The sequence below is a fragment of the Rhagoletis zephyria genome, unplaced genomic scaffold (assembly GCF_001687245.7).
Source record: "Rhagoletis zephyria isolate East Lansing unplaced genomic scaffold, Rhagoletis_zephyria_1.1 Rzeph_scaffold_00037, whole genome shotgun sequence".
Taxonomy (NCBI): Eukaryota; Metazoa; Arthropoda; class Insecta; order Diptera; family Tephritidae; genus Rhagoletis; species Rhagoletis zephyria.
The window spans coordinates 45,791-67,539 of record NW_016157121.1 but is presented as its reverse complement, the minus strand read 5'-3'; the positions used below and the strand labels follow the sequence as shown (position 1 = coordinate 67,539).

The window sequence follows — 21,749 nt, the reverse complement described above, 5'->3', positions numbered from 1 at the left end:
ATTCGAAAGTGTTTGAATAAAGAATAAAAATTTATTCATCATTCGAAAATGTTTGAATAAAGAATAAAAATTTATTCATTATTCTAAAGTGCTTGAATAAAGAATAAAAATTCATTCGTCATTCAAAATTATAAAAATTATGAATAAAATTTTACTTTTTATTTGAATAAAAATTCATTCAAAAACGCCCATCCCTGAGCCCAATAAAGCTTGTGCAGAGATTTTTAATAATTTTTTTTTTGTTTTCAATAACCTTATAAATTTTCAAATAAAATTTAGTATGCAGTTTTGTAGCGCATTTTTATATGAAGAAAATGCCTAGCATAACAAGATAAATCGCGCTTAATTAATAATATTTTGCAGCCACTAAAAACTCGTACCAGGTGTTGTATTCTACCAAAATTTAGTGGGCTAAAAAACCGAATGCTCGATATTTTCTAGAAAATATAATTAACTTCTAACAGCCTTTTTTTTTTATTTGTATATAGTTTAAAAATAAGTCTATACAAAATTAATGAATATTAAATAAACAAAAAGAAAACTGTCAATACTGAGAATTATAGGGGTCCCCTATTCAAATGGCGGGAAGTGTACATATACATACATACATATCCATATATGAAATAGTCATCTATAAAAACTCCTGCAGATTGAAACTAAGACAACTTAGCAGCCCCATTCATTTTTGGTACCAGCCTTAAATTGACATTTTAAACTTTCTAGATTGTCTAAAGCAATATGAATCAATTCAGAAAAAATCGAATGTCGATTCTTGTATGTTTGATCAAGTGATGAGTGATTTATAGAGTGTGGGTTTCGTACGTCGAGAGAGAACTTTACAACTTGAATTGAATTGCCTACTCAGTTCAAAGTAGCACTTGCTGGCAAGAGTGATTCTGTTTTGGATTTCGATGCTGGCATTATTATCGGTCTTAATGTTGGTTCCCAAGTAAACGAAATTCTCTACTTTCTCGAAATTATAACTGTCAACAGTGACGTGGGTGCTAAGGCGATATTCGATTTAATCGATTTAAAAACGACATCTCTACACCATACTACATACATACATACATTAATATAAAAAGTTTAGAGTATAATAAGTCATCATAGTATAAAGTATACTTACGAAATGTAAGTTTCTTTTTATACTGAAATAACCGATTTAACTGAAGTTACTTTTTTAAATAAAATTTATTATTTTCGGTGGTATAATTTCCTTCCTTTTTTGTTAAATTTGAAATCGTAACGTTAAACCGAACCTCACATGAGCAGAGCTGTGGTCGAAAGCTGGGAGATACATACATACATACAACATATTCATTAGGGTGGTACTTAAAAACTCAAATGAACGATTATCACGGTCACGGATATATCACATATAAATTTTGGTTCCGATTGTAGTCGATTAAGACGTCTTCGTAGGGTAGCCTACAATTTCCCCCTTCTGCGATACGCCTTAACCGACTTCAAACGGGACCAAAATTTATATGCGACATCTTCGACCTATGGGGTTGCGGCTTAGGAAGTTTGAAGTAAAATTTGCTTCCTACATCTAAGGACCACCCTAATATACATATGTACAGTTGCAGAATTTACACAGCCTTCTAGTATTAGTTTGTTTTTTTCTTTCTCCCGCTTTTTCCCAAATCCTTGCAGCAACGCTTTAACAAGCTTTTACCTCGTTATGTTGCTAGTTTATGGCCTTCATTCTTCTTTCGAAACGCATTTTTCTTGCTTTCAAAATATATTATATGCATTTTATAACCACTTAAATATTGCCATAAATATCTCTGAGCTGAAAATATAGCATGAATAACGTTTAAAAATCGCTGCATCGAAATGCAGGCGTACGCTAAAGGCAGGCACACAAGCTCAATAACGGCAGGCATACAGCTAACAATTGCCATCAATCTTGCATTGCTAGCGAATCACTCATACGCAATGGGGCAACGACGAAGACACCGACACCGGAACAGAACGATAACTTTAACAATCTATGCAGAGCTTGTTGTAATGGCAATAGATCAAAGCGTTATATGGCGCGTTACAGTTATGCATTTCAAGAGCATACACAAACGCTTATGCAGACACACGCATACATACATACGTGCTTGCATAAATATTCGCCGGCAAACGCCACAATCGCATGTAGACCGGATTCCTAAACCAAAGGATGTATTGCATATATGCGAGCGTGTTCACGCTGGTTTTGCTTTGCCCAAGCTGAGTTGCGTGGGCTGTGCAAGCAAGCAGGCGAATAGTCAGCTCTTACACTAACACTTGCAAAAAACTGCATCACAAAGTGAGCGGTAAAAAGTGTTTTGCAATCTAGCGTATTGGAACAAAAAAATTGAGTTAGCGTTAGGATGAAGAAATGGGCAACAAAACTGCAGATACAAAAACTAGCAGGAATGCCATAACACATCAGCAATCAAAAACTGGGATTTATGAATTCGCTAGTTTGCTTTGTTGTTTTACTTTTTTCTTTTTGAATTTTTTACCTTGGCTTCTTCGCTTCGAACCGAGTGGTTAGACGTGTGCACTACAACTGCACCTAGGTCCTAGGTTCGATGCCTGGTTCAAGCAACATCTAAAATTAGAAAAAGTTTTTTTGTAACAGTGGTCGCCCCTTGGCAAAAATTCGAGTGTATTTCTGTGTCATGAAAAAGGTTCTCATAAAAGCATTTGCTGTTCGGAGGCGGCGTAAAATTATAGATCCCTCCCTTTGTTTTAAGACCTCAGGACGCACACCAAAAATTTGTGAGCAGAAGCTCGGCCAAAGACTTAGAAAAAAAGTTTAAGCGCCAAATATTTTCGACATGGCCTTCTTGTGATAGCCAACTCGCTGAGCTGGCGGCCTGTGTCTGTGGTAACTGTGCGCTGTTGCACAATCGCAATGCGCATACGCCTCAATGTATGCAATGTAATGTAATGTATTTATCAATCAGCGACTACCTACTCGGTATGCATTCCATTTGGCTCAATCGGAAAGCCAGGAAACTGGCTGCCTGTGTCTTGCTAAAAATTTGCCACGCGTACTGCTGTAGTTTGTTTGAATGCTTTATTTTTGAGTGCTTGTTTTAACTTTTTTTCTGCTTCTCACTCGTTTATTCATATCTTTCTGCTGCTGTTATTTGCAGAATTTATCATTTTCTTCTTGCTGAAAGTGCTTGCATTCGTAGGGGTAGATGCACCTATACACATATGTACATGTGCACATATAAATGCTATGTATGTGTGCTATATTTGTGCGTGGAAAATGTCTGATAAATTGGATTTTTTATCAGTTTCGCTTTGCGCTGAAACTTGTTTGATTTCTTATGTTTTTTTTTTTTACTGAAGCGTTTTTTAAGCATATACGATTTAAAAGCAATTTGTGTACCACATATTAAATTCCTTGGAAAAACTTGCTTGTTTCGTAATTATTTTTCAAACGAGCCCGCAAACATACACTGGACGTTGAAAGTATACTCGTAAGAGTTACAATTATAATTGTATATAATTATAGTGCTTATCATAACTATACGACCCCACATATTGACTAGCTTTGACCATTTATTAGATTTTAGTTTTTTTTTTTAATTTAGTTATTTTGTAACAAAAACTACATAAGTACAGGTTTAAAAAACATCAAAACAAAAAGAATTTTTAAAAATTCTGAACAAAGTACTATGTATGTATGTATGTATGTGCAATTTTGATAAACAATATTTTAATTTTTTTTTTTAATTTTTGCACCAAGTTTAACTAGGGTTTATATGGGTTTTGCTATAAGAATTGGCCTTGTTTTTATAAAAACAGTAACTAAAATTAAATCTATATCTATACTAATTATATAAAGGGAAGTCCCTTTTTCGCTTTCAGAAACCACCATATCATAGGCCAAACAAATTTACTTTTTTCCGGTAGGTGGACAAAGGACATATCTATTCCAAAAAAATCTGATGTATTGTCCGATTTCATTGAAATTTGATACATAGATAGCTTTTTGCCTAGATTAACATATATGATCCCTTTTTTCGGTAAGTGGACCAGGGAACGATCTATGCGAAAACATCCTATTTATAGTACGATTNGAATTGAAAAAGTAATCGATTCCTTTGCTGTGAGCTAAAGGAATTGAATCCTAATTACAATTACTGAGGAATGTAATTGTAATTGTAATGTAATTGCATTTACCCAGCTCTGACGATTTGCTTGAAATTTTCTTTATAACAAGGACGAATAGATATTGAAAAAGCTATTATAGTTATATTTATTGTGTTATGCTAGTAAAGATAGAACAACGTGTATATATCAGTCTATAACATGTAGTTTTTCCGAAATAAATATTTCAAGGAAAATTTCACTTTTAATTGATACCCATATTCTTATTCTACATTAACCTAAATTTTTTAAAATAATTGATTGAATTAATCATTTCTTTGAAACTTCAAAGTTCTCTAAACAACCCTGACGTCAGAGAGAAACCTAAAAACTCAGGTTGCCTATTTTTCTTCAACGCCTCTGTCTTTGTAGGCATCCTGGGGCTGTTCGAGACGCCAATTTTCAAGTCTCGCTAAGATTTAAGTTCAAAAATCAAAACTTGCATCAAATAATGTATTCTAACTACACCCAAATTTCTATGGAAAAACAGTTTCCCGGCGCCATTGAAGCCATTAACAACAATTTAGATTTTTATTTTATTTTATTTTTCTATCGAGTGTTTAGAATTTGTACATTTAACTTTCAACGTTCGCTAAGCTTCTTCCACGAAACCATTACTAGCGATGCTGCTTGCTAACGCAATATCCCATGAAATGAAAACAAAAGCAAAGCAATTTCAATTTGAAGTTTTTGGTGAATTGTTGTGTTTTTTGTTTTTTTTTTTGCCTTCTGCTTTAGTTGCTGTTACAGATTGTCAGCGCTGTTGTGGCCGATCGTTACACGCATTTTGTTGTTGACGCCACTATTTGTTGACAATATTTTAACCATAAATATGTATGAATACGTACATACCTAGATAGTATTTGTTTGCGTCTTTGTACACTCGTGAACATTAGACTGGTAAAAAAAAAAAATTTCCCCGAGATAGGGTTTGCGGCACCTTCCAAAATTTTTCCTCTTGCCGAAAGAAGTGTTGATTCCATACTTTACGTTTCTAAGTATAAATTTAGAGGATGCTCATGTTGCTCATATTTTACTCTAGAAACATTTTGTACATATCGATGTCTGAGTGGAAGATCGACCTATCTCGGCAGCCAGTTCGAAAACGACCTATCTCAGAAAACTTTTTTTATCGAAAAAAATATCACAAGCTTCTGTTGTCATGGCAACAGTAGGATTTTATAAAAATCGCCAATATTTTTGCCAGTTTCACAGCGATCCTGTAGCGCAATTCAAGGTCATTGTGCACCCTGTATTGGTTACAGTAGAAAAATGGAAGCTGGTATGGATATTACAAATATCAAAAGAAAAACAAGTAAGAAAGTCTAAGTTCGGGCGGAGCCGAACATTAAATACCCGGCGCAAGTATTAAATATATGTTTTCCTCCTTTCCGAAAGCTACCGCTACTTGATAAGCCGGGGTGTATACATTTTAAGTAAATTAGCGTCCTTAAATTTCGAAATATTGAAATTTCAAGCATATCTGAAATTTACCGTTATATGAAAAGCGGCCTCAATTTTAGTCCGATTTCAACAATTTTCAACGGTTTGCTTTTATGTGGCAAGCACAATAACCATACCGAGCTTGGTACAAATTGCTAGAACGGTTAGCGAGATACATATATGTGATCACAAGTGGGCGGTGCTACGCCCATTTTCCAAAATTTTGTCATAAACGTATTTCTTGGTAAAGAATTGTTGCAATCATCAATTTTGAATAAATTAGCTTCAATATTTACTGATTTATCGAAGATTTTGTATTTCTCGAAATTACCGTTATATGGGATGTGGGCGTGGTTATTGTCCGATTTTAGAAATTTTCGGCCATTTGGTATGTTGTACCAGGGCCAACAATTGTGCCAAGTTTGGAAGAAATTGGTGCAGCGGTTACCAAGATATACACATGTAACCATAAGTGGGCGTGGCTACGCCCATTTTCCAAAAATTTATAATATTCATGTTTTCCGTCTGAAACTCATTGTAAGTATCAATTTTGAGTGAATTATCTTCAGTAGTTACTAAAATATCGCAGTTTTCGTATTTCTTAAAATTACCGTTATATGGGAGGTAGGCGTGGTTATTGTCCGATTTTGCCCATTTTCAATACCATCCGTCCTACGCCCGAAAGAAGTACACGTACCAAGTTTCGTTAAGATATCTTAATTTTTACTCGAGTTATCGTGTGCACAGACGGACGGACGGACGGACGGACAGACAGTCACCGCTTAATCGATTTCTCTTTTCATTCTGATCATTTATGTATACATTTGTCTATATCTATCTCGATTCGTTTTGCCTGTTACAAACAACCGTTATGTGAACAAAGTTATAATACCCTTGTGCACAAGTGCGCTCGGGTATAAAAAAACTGAGGGAGTGCACCGTTTTCTAGGCTGAATTTTTGTTTTTACCATACAAAAATTGGACCACTCTAATGCACATACATATACGTTGGTGTGTATGTATGAATGTGTAAGGCGCGCGAATTTCGACCTTATTTTAGTTGCTTGTATTAAAATGTTTACCGAAACTCTACCTTAAATGGCAGGAATGGCGCAAACGAGCAATTGCTGCTGCCTTGTTGTTTTCATTCTGCATTGCATATTCGCTGCGCTTTGTAGCTTTTGTTTTTATTTCAATGCGTTTGTATATTGTTTCTTGGTAAGAGCGCTGCTCTGATATTGTTGCAGCCTTACTGTTGGATGTCTTTTTGCTTTCTACGCATGCGGAGAACGTCGAAAACAGCGAATAAATAGTAAAAGTTGTTAAACAAAATGAAAAGTCAGAGGTGCAATCTAAGAAAAGCAGAAAATTGCTTGTTAAGCGATTACGAATAAAGGCGAACAGATCGCGGAGGATGTAGGAAAGAGCAGTTTACATAAGTCAATCAAAATGCGAACGTGCACATATGTATGGTTGTATATTTATATGCATGTGCATTAGGCCAAGCAAAAAAAATCCTGCAATGCTACCAGAAACTGACTCAAATTTTAGTATTTTATATGCTCCTCTGAGGGCAATATATTTTTATGGGCTCAATCAAAACATCCGAAACTGTAAGGATACATCGACTATACGCTAAATGCTTTTTGTAATCACTAGATTTTACCCAAACAGGGCAAGCTAAATAAAACCGATTAAAAAAGGATAATTTAGTAATTTAAAAGATCTCAGTCTGCATGGCGTATAATCATTGTATCAGTGATGGGCATGCGTAAATGCTTTTGTATTTAGAGTACTTGTTTGGTTACTATACACTCAAACACTTAGTATTTGGAGATGTCTAAGTATTCGAGTACAAACGACTTGGGTATTTACGAACTGCTAGATACTAAAGTAAAAAAAATTAATATATTTGGCAGGCGCTAAATACTCTGGTCCAAAGTACTCAGCTACTTAGGAGATGCAAAATACTTTCACTCAAGTCCCATGGTACAAATTTAGTCGATGTCCAAATACTTTTACTTTATTATTTAAGAGAAATTTAAGCAAATGAACACCTACCTTACAGTCCACTCAACTTACCTTGCCACAACTCACTTCACCTCAGCTCAAAACAACTCACCGCACATGATCCTAGCACACCCAAGAATGATAGAATGTATTGTATTCTATCATTCTTGTAGCACACCTATATTGACTAAAACGCAATTTCACCACAACTGAACTCATCACACCTGAACATTCTCACCAGACCTCCATTTGGGAACTATTTCGGTATTTTGCAGATTCACGGAACTGGATTAGGACTTTCAAGACTATTTCGGTGTTCCCTCGACTATTTCGGGATTTCGAGACTTCTTCGGGATTCCCGGGTCGATTTCGTAATTTTCCAGACTATTTAGGAATTTTCGTGCATTTGTCGATGTTGATATCAAAAAAATTATAGAGGGGATATTCTTGGAGGATCATTACCGTATCCAGCACTAAAATTTTCGCTAGTTTCCCGTCGCATTGCAGAGTTTTTATTTATTTTTGGCTTGGTCTAATGTACAAACTTATGTATCTAAAAATTCACTAGCGGACCTTTTCTTAAATACCTTTGAAGTGCATTAATAGGTACAAAATGCAACATGAGTGCAAACATCAACCATGCAATACAACAACAGCGACAGCAACAAGACAGTATTATGCTCTTTCACCAGCGTCATGATATGCCTTGACAACGAACAGGAAGTTGTAGAAATAGATGAAAATAATAAGAACCAAAAAAAAACAACAGGATAATACAATAAGCTGCAATGCACTGAGAGTGAAATGTGAATTGCCTTTGGGCTTTGGCAGGATATTACTTGCAAACACCCAAGTCTGCATGCTAACAACTCAAGCAAGCGGATCTGAGTAAAAGAGGAAAAATATATAAATAAACATTGCATAGCTTAGGGAGGCTGACTTTTATGTTCTCACATGCATATCTATTGTATGCTCGCATATATGCACATACATACATACTCGTATATCGATACATAAGTACACACATGCGTGTATGCTTCAAGTGCAATTTGTGCAAAGTAAAAATTGTATGCCGACTACAGCTGCGGCAATAACAACTTTTACTGCGAAACATCTACTAAGCTGCGCTTTCTTGCATCACGCTCTCCCTATCTCACTCACTCACACGGACGCACACACTTTTTTCATTCAGCACTGCACTCTCTACTTGCTCCGTAAACAATCGTTAAATGCAACCAACGCCTGTGCCATAACAAAAACATGTTGCTCCTAAAGTAAATTGGTTGGATGATTGAATGGCTGCCGGTTCAAGTTGACAAAGTTTTGATGATTTGTTGATTGTTTGCCCGGAGATGTGCGAGGACGTGCAAGTTCCGATTAAAGTGGATAAAGTTTTCAGTAGATTTAGATGGAAATTGGAAGATCATATGTGCAGAAGAGTTTCGGAGAACAATATGTAAAAGGCTAATTTGCTAATTGAAAAAAAAAAAGTTCGGCGGAAGGCGGAGAACAGTTAAATCAATTGTGTCGCAGCAAATGATGATGAGGAAAATAAAATAAAAAGAACTGGATGAGTGCTTAGCCAATCAGAATTTGCAAGTTATTTTTTTCATGATTTTATCTTCGAAATAAAAAAGCGGACATCGGCCATATTCACAACTATAAAATGCTGTAAGGGACAGCGAGCAAAAAAATAAAAATCATTGCTATTTAGGATTCTAAGCAAGTTTTAAAAATTACCCAAAACTGTGTTTCTCCTCACATAGTTTTCAGCTCTAACTGGCGGCTTCCCGAAAGCAATATAAGTGAAAAATTAATTATTTTTCTGCCAGTTTTCATATTAGATTCAAAAAAATAATAATAATTTATCACTTAAATTGCTTTCGTTAAACTGGCCATACCCTTTTTTTACAGTAATAACCTTGATAATAGACCAATAGAACACTGAATTCAATAAGATAAAGAAAAACCGTCTACAGGCTCAAAAAATGTAGTTTTAATGGAAACTTAGATATGACATTTTGAACCGTGTATGAATTTGTGAATGCCACTTATTGAATCGACCTTAAGTTTTATGTTTTAAGAAAGCCAGCCCGAGGCGTTCGCACAGGAAAAGAAATTCTGCTTCACCGCTGCCATCTGAGCACAAATATAAAAAAAATTTCAGCAAAGAACTTAAGAAGAATTAAAGTTAACGACTACTTTCGAGTCAAGTTTTAACTCAAAAAAAGACATTTCTTTCGTTAATACGCAAATATATTGACAAAAACTGCAGCATCCTGAAAAGTGTATATTTCAATAGCAGTCATTTAAAATCCGCTTTTCATTGGCTAGGATTTACGCGCGGAAAGGTACACTTTAATGCTTTTCAGGCGTAAAAGTAACTCAGATATACATACATACGTGCGCATGAACAAAAAGTTCATATGCACATGACTATATACATACATATTTATATGTGTAAATGTACTCATTCATATGCCTGGATAATACAAGACAAATGCTTGTGGGCCGTCGTGAATTTTCGATGCTTTAAATATTTATGCGCACACTCAACGGATATTGATAAATCGTTGAGTATCCTTTGGCGCCTACAATTGCCAACACATATACATATGTACATATGTACATATGTATATAAATATTATTTTTAAAAATCATTGTTGCAGCGCTTGCAGTCACATTTTTCTTCAACGGTTGGGATTTTGTTGTTGTTTACTGCTTGAATTGTTGTATTCGTATATTGTTGGCGGCATAGAATTTATGTACATATGGATGTGATTTAAATGTGTTGGGTACGCCATGTGCCGGATGAGGCTCTTATTGCGCGCGACTGGAGTTATTGGCGGTCATTTATGCATCATTTCCGTTGCATTTGTTTTTCTTATTGCTGTTTCATATTGTTTGTGTGCGTACTTTAAACAAATGATGTATACATATTCATTTCATAGCTACATTCATATGTGTTTGCGCTTATTTACACAAACATACATATATACATTAGGATGGCCTTTAGTTATACGGAGAAAAGTAAAAGTGTCTGGATTCTCGGTCTCACCCCTTAGAAATGTGTGAATAGCCCAAAAGACTAAACTATGCAAAGTTTTAGGTCAATCAAAAAAGATTTAGCTCAAAGTTTCCCATGTATTTTCCTAGGCGAAAAAACATTTTTTTCGTAGAAATTGTGTAGTATACTTGAAAAGGAATATTTTTCAATCGGCAAACTCTGTTTCTCTTCAGGAGACTTCAAAAAAATACTACCCAATTGGTTATTTCAAATTTGTTTAATATTAACGATTTTTTATGGATCCCCCACTGCATTTTTTAGAGATTTTAAGGGAACCATAAAAAGTTGTTAATATTATTAAACTTTTAAAAAAACAATTGGTTATTTTTTCTGGAAGTCTCCGGAGGGTAAAATGATTTAGCCGATTGAAAAATATTGCTTCTACACAGTTTCTACGAAAAATACTTAGGATTTAGCGAAACTTTGAGCGCTAAATCCTTTTTGATTGTCCTAAAACTTTGTATAGTTTAGGCTATTCACAAAAATATAGAAGGATGAAATGGAGAATGCGAGCTCTCTTCGAAATAAGGGCCACCCTAATATACACACATACGTACATATGAAAGGCATGGCAGCTGGCGCATAAGTGTTAATCCATTTGCTTTTGACTGCGCGGCTGCATCTGGTTTACGACCCTTACTTCAATGTAAATGCACCCAAAAAATATGTACATATGTACGTATACTCAAATGCATGCAATTTCCTATAATTCTCGCATTTTTGCATATATACGTATGTACGTATGTTAAGTGTTGCATAAATTATTTCCCATTCGCGGTTGTCGCACGCGCCAGCAGCGCAATTTGATATATGCATTTATATGTATGTACATAAGATGTGCGCGTAAAAGTGCTAAAGTTTGTTTTGTATATATAATAAGTCGTATATGTATTTATATATAAGCAAAAATGTGCACGTACGTATGTACCTGTATGCAAGCGGTCATAAGTAATTGCACTTCTACGTACTTACGCATGTGTTTTTTTGTATGCTCCTGCCACGGCCATTACCCGGCCACACGCATTGTCACCGGAAATTTATGTTAATGCAGCAAAGATTTTATGGCCAACACCAATGGCTGCGTTATCGTGAAAATTCCAACACTTTCATTACAGCCATCTTGCATTTGCGCACACACTTATGTACATACATGCATTTGCATATTGACTTCCAGCACATTTTTCGCCTCCACTCATACTTCCACTGTCCACTGCGCTGAAATGTAGTGGTAATTTGATCAACATTCTTGGATGTTGAGTTTGCATTTATATTGGTGAACGAAAAGTTCCTTTACATGCTAATTATAACCAAGGAGTTCATTTCGCAACCAATAAATTTTTAAGTGCACTCTAAGCTTTAAGGAAACCGTGGAATTCGAAGGGAGGCGTGCATTAAAAAATTATATTGCACTTCGTTGTGTTTATTCTCAATCCAAGACTTCCGATCAGGAGTGTATCGATGATCTCGGTATTTGTTTAAGCTGTTTAAGGTAGAGGCCACGCAATGAGTGGCAAAGCGGCGAGCGGCTAAGCGGCGCCATACAGAAATGCCGCTTATTGCGGGGCCACTTGTAGAGTATTTCATATGTTTTAATTTTAAGCCGCTTTAATTTTAAGTTCGCTGCTTTGCGGCTCATTGCGTGGCCTTTTAAATATTTTATTCTTTAACAAAGGCCGGTTAACAGGATTATACTGGCTGAAATAGCTTAAAGCCTTTTGCAAGGCAACTGAAAGGTTGTAGGCAACATAGTTTGAAATATTTTGGTTATTCAGGCAAAAAATCTTATGACAGGAAGCTCTATAATATAATTTTGCTTGCGCTGCTCTAACTGTTGCAATGGCCGAGTGAGCACTGCATCGGTGTTCCAATCGAGAGATATGAGGTAAAGCCCTCCGGCAGCGGATGTTTTGATATATTTTTTTAATTAATTTCTTTTTAATTCAATTTCTTGTAATTTTAAGATTTTATTGTTTGAAAAAAAGTTATTTTTTTGTTGATTTCCTTTAATTTTTAGGAACCTATTTAATTATTTTCTTTTGTATATTGTTTTTAAAATAACTTATTTTTTATTTCATTTAATTTTTACAAACGTTTTTTTAGTTCACTCTTCTTTAAACCTTTAGATTTTGTTCATTAAAAAATATATTTTTTAATTCAATTAATTTTTTGGAAACTTATTTTTTTATTTTTTGTTGGCTAAATTTACATTTAATTTTAAGAACATATTTTTTAATTAAATAAATTCTTGGAAATTTATTTTTTTTGTTGGCTTAGTTTACATTTAATTTTAAGATCTTATTGTTATAAAAAGAAAAATAGTTTTTTGTTTAACACAATTTTTCGAAAATAATTTTTTGTTCCATTCCATTGTGACTGGTGGGAAACTTTACTACAGAATGTGATCAATTGTGAATTATAACTATGTCGTGGGAACGTAAACAACATCGAAAGATATTTTCTAAAATAGAACGATAACTAATGTATAAAATTGCTTTAACAAGTTTAGTTTTATGTAACTATCATTTGAAGAAATGTGACTGGTGGGACACTGGTAAGAACTTTACCCTTGTGCACTCAAAGATGAATTTTAACCAAAACACTTAATCTTTACGACCGATGTTTTTGTGTTGTAAAATATGATACGCTCAATCAAAATTAGGTTTATATTATTTTCATAGAAATATTAAAAAATATTTAAAGTGGTGATGGTAATTTAATTTAATTTTTAATCCTTAAAATTAGCTTTCACTTAATTTGAATTTTTTTCTTCTTTTCATTTTTAAATTTTATTGTTTTAAAAAGAAATCTATTTTTCTATTTATTTTAATAGGAACTTAATTCATTTATTTTTTTGCTTTTTAAATGTTATTTACTTTTAATCTTAAAAAAAAAATATTTATTTCAATTCAATTTGATTTTTAGAAAACTTTTTGCTTAATTAAGACGTCCTAATCTTTCAACTAGTATTTCGAAAGGTAGAAACGAGCTTTCAAGGCAGTTGCCAGAATTAACAATTATCTTACGAAAGACTTTTGTCTTTCAAAAGGCTTTGGTTATTTGAAAGTTAGTCGCTAGAATTGCCCTCTAAATCCATGTTTCACACTTTGTGCGGTATTTCAAAAAAAAATCAACAAACCTTTGTAAAAATGTCGAGCTCTTTAATTAGACTACGTGAAAAGAAGTAAAGTGCAAGTTTGCAGTTTGCTGCGACTTACTGTTGATTTTTGGCAATTGAAAAGTAAAAATGTATTCTATGCTTGAGTGCTTGGATTGGCATTATAATTTTAATGGAGATAACGAACTAAAATATGAAATCCTTATAAATTGAAAATAAAATAATTTATGTATCTATTCGATAGAAATTCTATAAAATCTTTATCTTTGATATTTCTGAGCATAAATTCGCTGGCATCCTCAAAAGTTTTAAAACTTCATTTAATATTTATTTTCTTTATACTAAAAAGCAAGACGACATGAATTTATAAATAACTAAGTAGGTATGTATGTATGCAAATTCCCTTGACTTTTAACAATAGAATTTTGTTCGCCGAGAGATTTGGTGAAGTGAAATTTATGCATTTTTATAACAATAACAAATGCTTGCCTGACACTATGCAATATTCCTCGCTCTTCCTCATAAATACATACATGCATAGTGTGTGCCATGGCAGCAGTTAAATTTGTCCGAATTCGTTGAATTTTTGATTACAAATTTATGTACCAAATAAAAGACGTTTTCCATAAAATATAAAATTGAAAGTGAATTCGCTTAAAATCTCGCCTGCTCTAAAGAATTTAAATGCATCTGCACCGCTGAGCAGAAAACGCTATAATTTTTGTTTGCTTTAAACGAAGCTATACAAAAGCTTAATTTGCAAGCATCCGGCAATTCACGCTCTAGTTTTGCATTGCGTATAATTTTTGAAACTAGTTTTTTTATTTTCAGATAAAATCACGTTAAAATCATTAACGCGTCAAGCTCAATTGCACTGACGCATTTGCCAAAGATTCATCACTAGCCGCGCAGTGCAGTGGCACCGCTGCACCGTTACGCTGACATTTGAGCTTTTAATGGCACAGCCGCATTTTAAAGTCATTAGCATCATTTGGTCGTAAATTTTAAACGGATTCGGGAGCGCATTCAAGCGCCAGATTCTAGCTCAACGTACTTAGTTTGTGCAAATACGTGGCCGTGTGCAAATGTATAGATATACTATGTAAATAAGTATGTATATATACTACGTATAATATAAAGTACATAATTGTATATATATGTGTACTATTGCAGAGTGTGTTTGTGTATTTGATCGTTTGTAGGCGTGATTGCGGCATTGCTGCTTCAATAAATCGCATCCTCAACACCTTTACACCATCAAAGTGATTGCACTGTAGCAAAATTTTAGTGCCGCCTAAACGCCCACTAGATTCTCGTGAACACTCGTTATCTACTCGCCGCTATAGCAATTTCTCCGCGCTACCTGTCGCTCAATGAGCGGAAACGCGACAACTTTGCTAAAATGCAGTTAAAAAGTTTGTAAAATGTCTTTTTTTTGCGATGTCTGCCTTACTGGGGCTTCACAACACCCCTATGCACAATCTGCATATAAATCTATGTATGGAGTAGTATTACTCGCAGTTATATATATGTATGAACATGTATGTACATGATGTTCTCCATCCACTATGTTCTTGTCTGGTGCTGGCTTGACGTTGCCGTTTTTCAGGCAAAGTGCAGGCGTTGCTCGTAAATCTTGCAGCGCAAATACCTTAGCATAACTTTGGGCGCAACTTTACACATTGACTTTTTCACATGATTCCCCTAGCGGCTACACACGCACACCTCTTGCACTGCCCACTCCACTGCAATAGCGACTTCCTCGAAAGTATCTTCTCTAATGTGATATCTGACTATTATGTAATAAGTAGATACGATATTAAGTAGGTAGTTTGCCGAGTGCGGAATTGAAATTCTAATAGTTAGAGCTTTTAACCAACTTTACTTTGGTTAAGCAAATGGAGCTGAGGTCAAAGCTAAATTTCTTGGTAGGAAGGTTCAAATTGGCTGGATATTTAGTCCTAACTAATTAAATATTACTGGTAATGTAATAACGGGTGATTTTTTTGAGGTTAGGATTTTCATGCATTAGTATTTGACAGATCACGTGGGATTTCAGACATGGTGTCAAAGAGAAAGATGCTCAGTATGCTTTGACATTTCATCATGAATAGACTTACTAACGAGCAACGCTTGCAAATCATTGAATTTTATTACCAAAATCAGTGTTCGGTTCGAAATGTGTTTCGCAAACCCAATTGCTGCGAACGGCGACGAATCGACATTTCACGGTCTTCAGCAACACTCTCAGAAACAGACGCAATATTCTCTTCTGTACGCACTGTACGCATTCGTGTGGTTGGTTTAATGTCCAATAAAGTAAACTGAGTGCGAAACTTGGTCACAATCGCATTAATTGTTTGCTCACTTGGTCGATTATGTAGACCATAAATCGGACGTAAAGCGAACCGAACACTGATTTTGGTAATAAAATTCAATGATTTGCAAGCGTTGCTCGTTAGTAAGTCTATTCATGATGAAATGTCAAAGCATACTGTGCATCTTTCTCTTTGACACCATGTCTGAAATCCCACGTGATCTGTCAAATACTAATGCATGAAAATCCTAACCTCAAAAAAATCACCCGTTACAATAACCACCACAAGAACCATCATGAATACATTATAATTACCATTACCATTAACCTTCTAATTACCATTACAATTATCATTATAATTACCATAACCATTACACTTACCATTACAGTAACCATTACCATTACAATTACAACTATATGCCATTAATACTAACATTACAAATAATACTACTAGAACCAATACGAAAACCATTACCATTATCATAACCATTACCTTATAAGTAATATTACCATAACAATTACGATTTCCATTACATTTACGTCTCCAATTATAATTACAATTACCATTACCACAACCATTACCATTACCATTACCATAACAATTACCATTACCATTACCATAACCATTACGATTTCCATTACAGTTACCCCTTCAATTATCATTATAATTACATTTACCATTACCATAACATTAAATGCAAATTTCTTATATGCTAGACAGCCAAGGAACAGATAATGAGATGATTTCATCCAGATTTTATACTAAATATGGACTGCGCTTGAGGCAATACTATTATTGCAAATGACCAATTGAGATCCTAATTAGTATCCCGAAATGCGTCCTGTTTACCGTTAACAGATCCTTATAAGTTATCCCTTTGAACACTCAGTCAGACGTCAATCTCTCCAAACGCTGATCTCCTCAAGGAAGGCAACAACTGCATAGTTAGAGCCTCTACGATAGGGAGTGATCAATCATATTTATAACCGAGAAAGACGGCCACTCCACCGATTTACCCGTGCAGTAGGCATGTAGTTCTGTTTCCGATGTGCAGCTCAAACAACTTTTTAAAAGAAACGATGAGAGACTGATGCGTGTGAAATCTCTGCGGGTATACATGAAAGAAATTGTCTGCCTTGGGTATGGAAGTAACTCCTACTATCCGCTAAAGCTTTGTGGCAAAGCCCTCGTTCATGGAGCTCGCATAGAATGGGGAAATCCGGCCGCACAACACCGACGCATGATGCCATCGGTACTAAGCATCTTGAATGGATTCAATGAGCTGATAGTCCAAAGCTGGTAGTGCTCGCTCAGTAACTTTAAGAGTCATCGGGGCCTTCAGACTACTTCAAGGATTATTTCCTTTCTATGTATCGCCCATTTACAATCAATTTTATAATTAGGGGATTCCCTTAAACGCGAAGAGCAGAAAACTCGAAAACCTCGAAAGTTTTCGAGGCACGCGAAAATCGGCACTCATACAATTTTTGACAGTTGTTTTTCGAGGCTGGAAAAGTTTCGAGGTTTCGTGGTTTTCGAGCCACTTTCGAGCTTAAGGGAATCCCCTAAATATATTTTTCTCCTTCCTTGCTGACCCCAGTTTCCCTGCTAACCGTATATGTGTTCGTAATTTTCTTCGTGGTCTTGTGTGAAATTCTTGCATGCCGACAGCTATGTAGGTTTCCTTATTCGCACATATAAGCACACACTCACAGACACCAAAGTACGTGCAACAGCAATCCCATAATCTTACGGTGAAATTTTAATGAGTAAAGTTTCCACGAAAGCGAGTATGCATAATTTCAGGGATTTTTTTTTGTTACTTTTTATAAGTCCTGTTATTTTTCCTCACACTCAATTTCGTTTGGCTTTTGCTGCTTGATGCAGTTTAATGCAACTTCATGTTCGACTTAAGTCAACTATGTATGTATGTACAAATATATGTATGTTTGTTTTTGCTGTTGCGATTTGTTGGAAGTTATACATATGTACATATGTACTTAAGTTATTGTTGTAGTTAGTAAAACGAGTATGTGAGATGTTTTCGTTATTGTTGTTATTATTCGCTAAGCTCTCAAACTCTGACATTTGAAGCAGTTTTGCATTAGTTTTTGTGACTAAATTTGCATTTGCTTGAATTGTTTGCCCAAGGATTTTCGGCGTATTTAAACGCTTAAAACACGTTGTTTATATGTGAAACATCAAGCATAGGAATTCGCAAGTGTGTTAATACTTTGGAATAGTAATTTTGGCATTGTTCCGTTATTGAGAGTTATTCTTTTTGACGAAGTACCTGGTGACCTGAAAGGAGAGAGGTTTTCAGAAGAACTTTTCAGCCAAATAACTCTCGTCGAGGATGGCAAAATGGAGCGGGGAATTTTTCTTGACTGCTCAATGAATAGATAAACTCAAATAAATCCAATGCACAGCAAATGCAGTTTATTAGAATAGATCACCCAGCAAATATTACAATAAAATTCGGCGAGCCATTGATGCGAAAGGCTGCCGTTTCGGTTAGACGAATTTTATTCGCACTTCACAGTCAAAGCGTTATCGCGCGAATAATATTCCAAGAAGCCATTCAAAATCTATTGTGGTACTGCCAAACACAGCGGAAAGCAGACATTATGAGGACGAAAGGAATAACATTTTGCGTGGCAAAAAAAACAAAAAAAAAAAATTAATAAATAAAAAATGGGCCGGCACTCAGGCAATATTTCCAAAAGTACACAAGTCCTAGAGCAACGACCTAAAGGACAGAAAAGGGCAGCTATCCCATGGAAATTCATTACTAATCTGCAAGCTTACCAGGCTATTTTATAAATCTCAGTGGCAACACGTTTTAAGGAAGTGAACGTCTATTCCGACACCCAAACAGCTCCTTAGTGGTTCATTCGAGAACAGTGAAAGATTGTTTGATTTTCCTATCGACTGCTCCGGCTTATAACGCTATTGGGGCTCATTTGTTTTCCGGGTCACCGTCAATACTACCTCGCCGATGAGCTGGCATGACAAGGACGCTGAGGACGTGCTCCCGTATAAAGAAAATCTGGGTGCTCTCCTGACCTCGTGTGGTCTACTTCTGAATAGATGTGCGTTAAGTCAACTTAGCGAGCGTTGAGCGAAGATCTTGGAATAAAAGGTGTCAAAATATTCCGGCTAAGCAAGCTATACTTCTCGCTATTAGTGGGATTTATAGCTGGTCATTGCATGATAGGTAAACAAGCGGTAAGGCTGAATATTATCGATGAGGAGGAATTATTAAGGTTCAGGCACCTTTGGCTCACACTTTTTCCACATAAAACCGATGAGCTATTGGGAATTAATATCAGTCGCTTTAGCAGGTTCGTGATGAGCACGGAGCGTTTCTCTGGTAGGAGGCCTCGGATTCTGACCTCCTTCTCACCTTCCCGGTATTCATGTGCCTTTGTCCCCTCCTCTCTTAAGGATACCACAATGGACAGCTGACATGTATGCAAAAGTGAGCCTTCACCCACGTAGGCGGCCCTCTAACCCACCCTAACTCGTAATCCCCTAATTTCTCTCGGTACATTGAACAATGCAATTTGTATTACTCGCATCAATGGATTTTTGGTAGCCTCTTCTGACGAAAATTCTTTAGTGTATATATTCTGAACCTCTTATCCCTCCGGGATAGTTGGTAAAAAAATTTCGTTTAAATAAATATATAATTTAGTTTCACTTTCTGATTCATCAAATGGGAATAAAAATGCTAGGTGTCACGAAGAAATTACAATAGCACTTTAGGTAACGAGAAAACTGGAAAATATGTTTAAGAACTTTTGTATTTTCACAAATTCACTTTGAAGTTTTCTCTACAAAAAACTAACGTAGAATGCACACAAACATATGCATATGTATAAGTAACCCAAAACAAAAATTTATATAAAAGAAGAAAATCTAGAAAAAGTTCACTTTTTCTACTTGCATCGCCACTCAAGTACTTTTCGCAAATACATAAATGATTATACAATTTTCGTTGTATCTACTGTCTACACATACATATGTACTATATATACGTATATCAGTTGAGTTTCAATTTTCAAGTGCGAGTGCATGCAAATGAGGCTTGCATATGAAACGAGCTCAAGGAGATGAAGCTAAAAAAAAAAATCGGCGACACTTATGCTATTACACGTACGTTCAAAGGCTATGAAAATTTTGTTAGGACATACATACATATACACACATATGCATAGCCAGTGTATAAGCTTAAGAAGAAATCGTTGTCTCTACAGTCATTCGAATTGCATTCGTTTTTGTTTTGTTTGTTTGTCACACAACTCAAATTACAATTCGTAGCTGAGCAGATATGACTCTACATACAAACAATTTAATTTTCTATTGTTTTTTTTTGCTATTTGCGTTACCTGATTCGCGGTAGTCAACTGAGAGCAGCTCTAGCTCTTGTCTACACGCCGTACAATGGGACTGAAGCAGCCAAAAATAGTAAAAACGGATTAGCTAATTCTGGTTATGAAAAAGTGATTAGGCAGATTTATCGAAAATATACCCATCTAATCCAAAGCTTCCTCGTCCTCTATGCTGTGCCCGCATTATAACACTCCAATAACACCTATTCGGTGCATATGAAAACGTAGTTGGTTGTAGCCCGTTAGATACCCGTAGAGTAGCCTGACGTCATTTCTGTTCAATTGAATAAGAGCAGATATATCGAAGAGGTAGACAAAAGGCCTACCATTACTATGGCCATCGACCGCGTTCCAGTACTTACTGCATTCAGAGTGAACTCATTCAGCAATTATGGTTCTCGAAGAGGACTCTATGCCTCTGCTACCTCGTTGTCTTCGATTCCACATCCACCCGTACCCAACACAGAGATACTTTATTTTATGCCGCCAGAATTCGAAGCGTGTTAAGGCAGCCTTTAACAAAATTGTATATCGTCAGCTGGATGACTGCTGGCTATCTGAAACGACAACTCAAAAGGCTATCTTGGAACCCTTTTCAGGGTTTAATTTGGCGCTGGTCAGAATTGCTAACACTTCTTCAAGGTTTACCCTTGAGCATGTCTCATTTCCGAAAAGGTACCAGCTACGAAAAACTGCGAGTTCAGCACCTGTTATTGATGTGTAAACATCCGAGCTCCCGGTTTTGGTAAAATTTGCGTTAAAGCAGCAGACAATTTTCTTCATGTGCGCAAATTATCATGGGTTAGTTCAGGGCTATTTCAAGGCCATTTAGAGATCAGTTTAGCACCCTTTCGGAACACGTTCGTGATCATTTCTTGACTAGTTCGACAGTACTTCAGAAATATTTCGGGATTATTTTGGGCCTAGTTCGGGACCATTCACGACTAGTTCAGTGCTAATTTAAGATCATTTAGGGACTAGTTCGGGATCGTAGAATTGGACTAAAAAGGGACCATTTCGGGATCGTTTCAAAACTCTTTCTGGATAATTTCGGGAAAATTTCACGACATTTTGGGCTGTTTTGGGATCTCTTCAGGACCGTCTTCGGGTCCGTTTAGAACCATTTCGGAACTAGTTAACGACTTTTTTCAGGCCTATTTCAGAACTAGTTCTAGACCGTTTGGTACCATTGGGGACTAGTTTTTATGAGTAATTAGGACTGGTTTCGGATTATTTTATGGCGTTGAAACTAGTCG

General features: G+C 35.7%; 1 long non-coding RNA gene across 1 annotated transcript in view; it reads right to left on the bottom strand.

Annotated features, from left to right (window-relative positions):
- LOC108365675 (uncharacterized) overlaps nucleotides 1–14,208 on the bottom strand; it is a 22,327-nt gene extending 8,119 nt beyond the window's left edge. The window contains exons 1-2 of the long non-coding RNA XR_001847989.1: nucleotides 14,198–14,208; nucleotides 2,502–2,509 (exon numbers count right to left, since the gene is read on the bottom strand). This is a non-coding gene — a long non-coding RNA (uncharacterized LOC108365675). The remainder of the gene's footprint in view (nucleotides 1–2,501; nucleotides 2,510–14,197) is intronic.
- Between the last annotated feature and the right edge of the window lie 7,541 nt (nucleotides 14,209–21,749).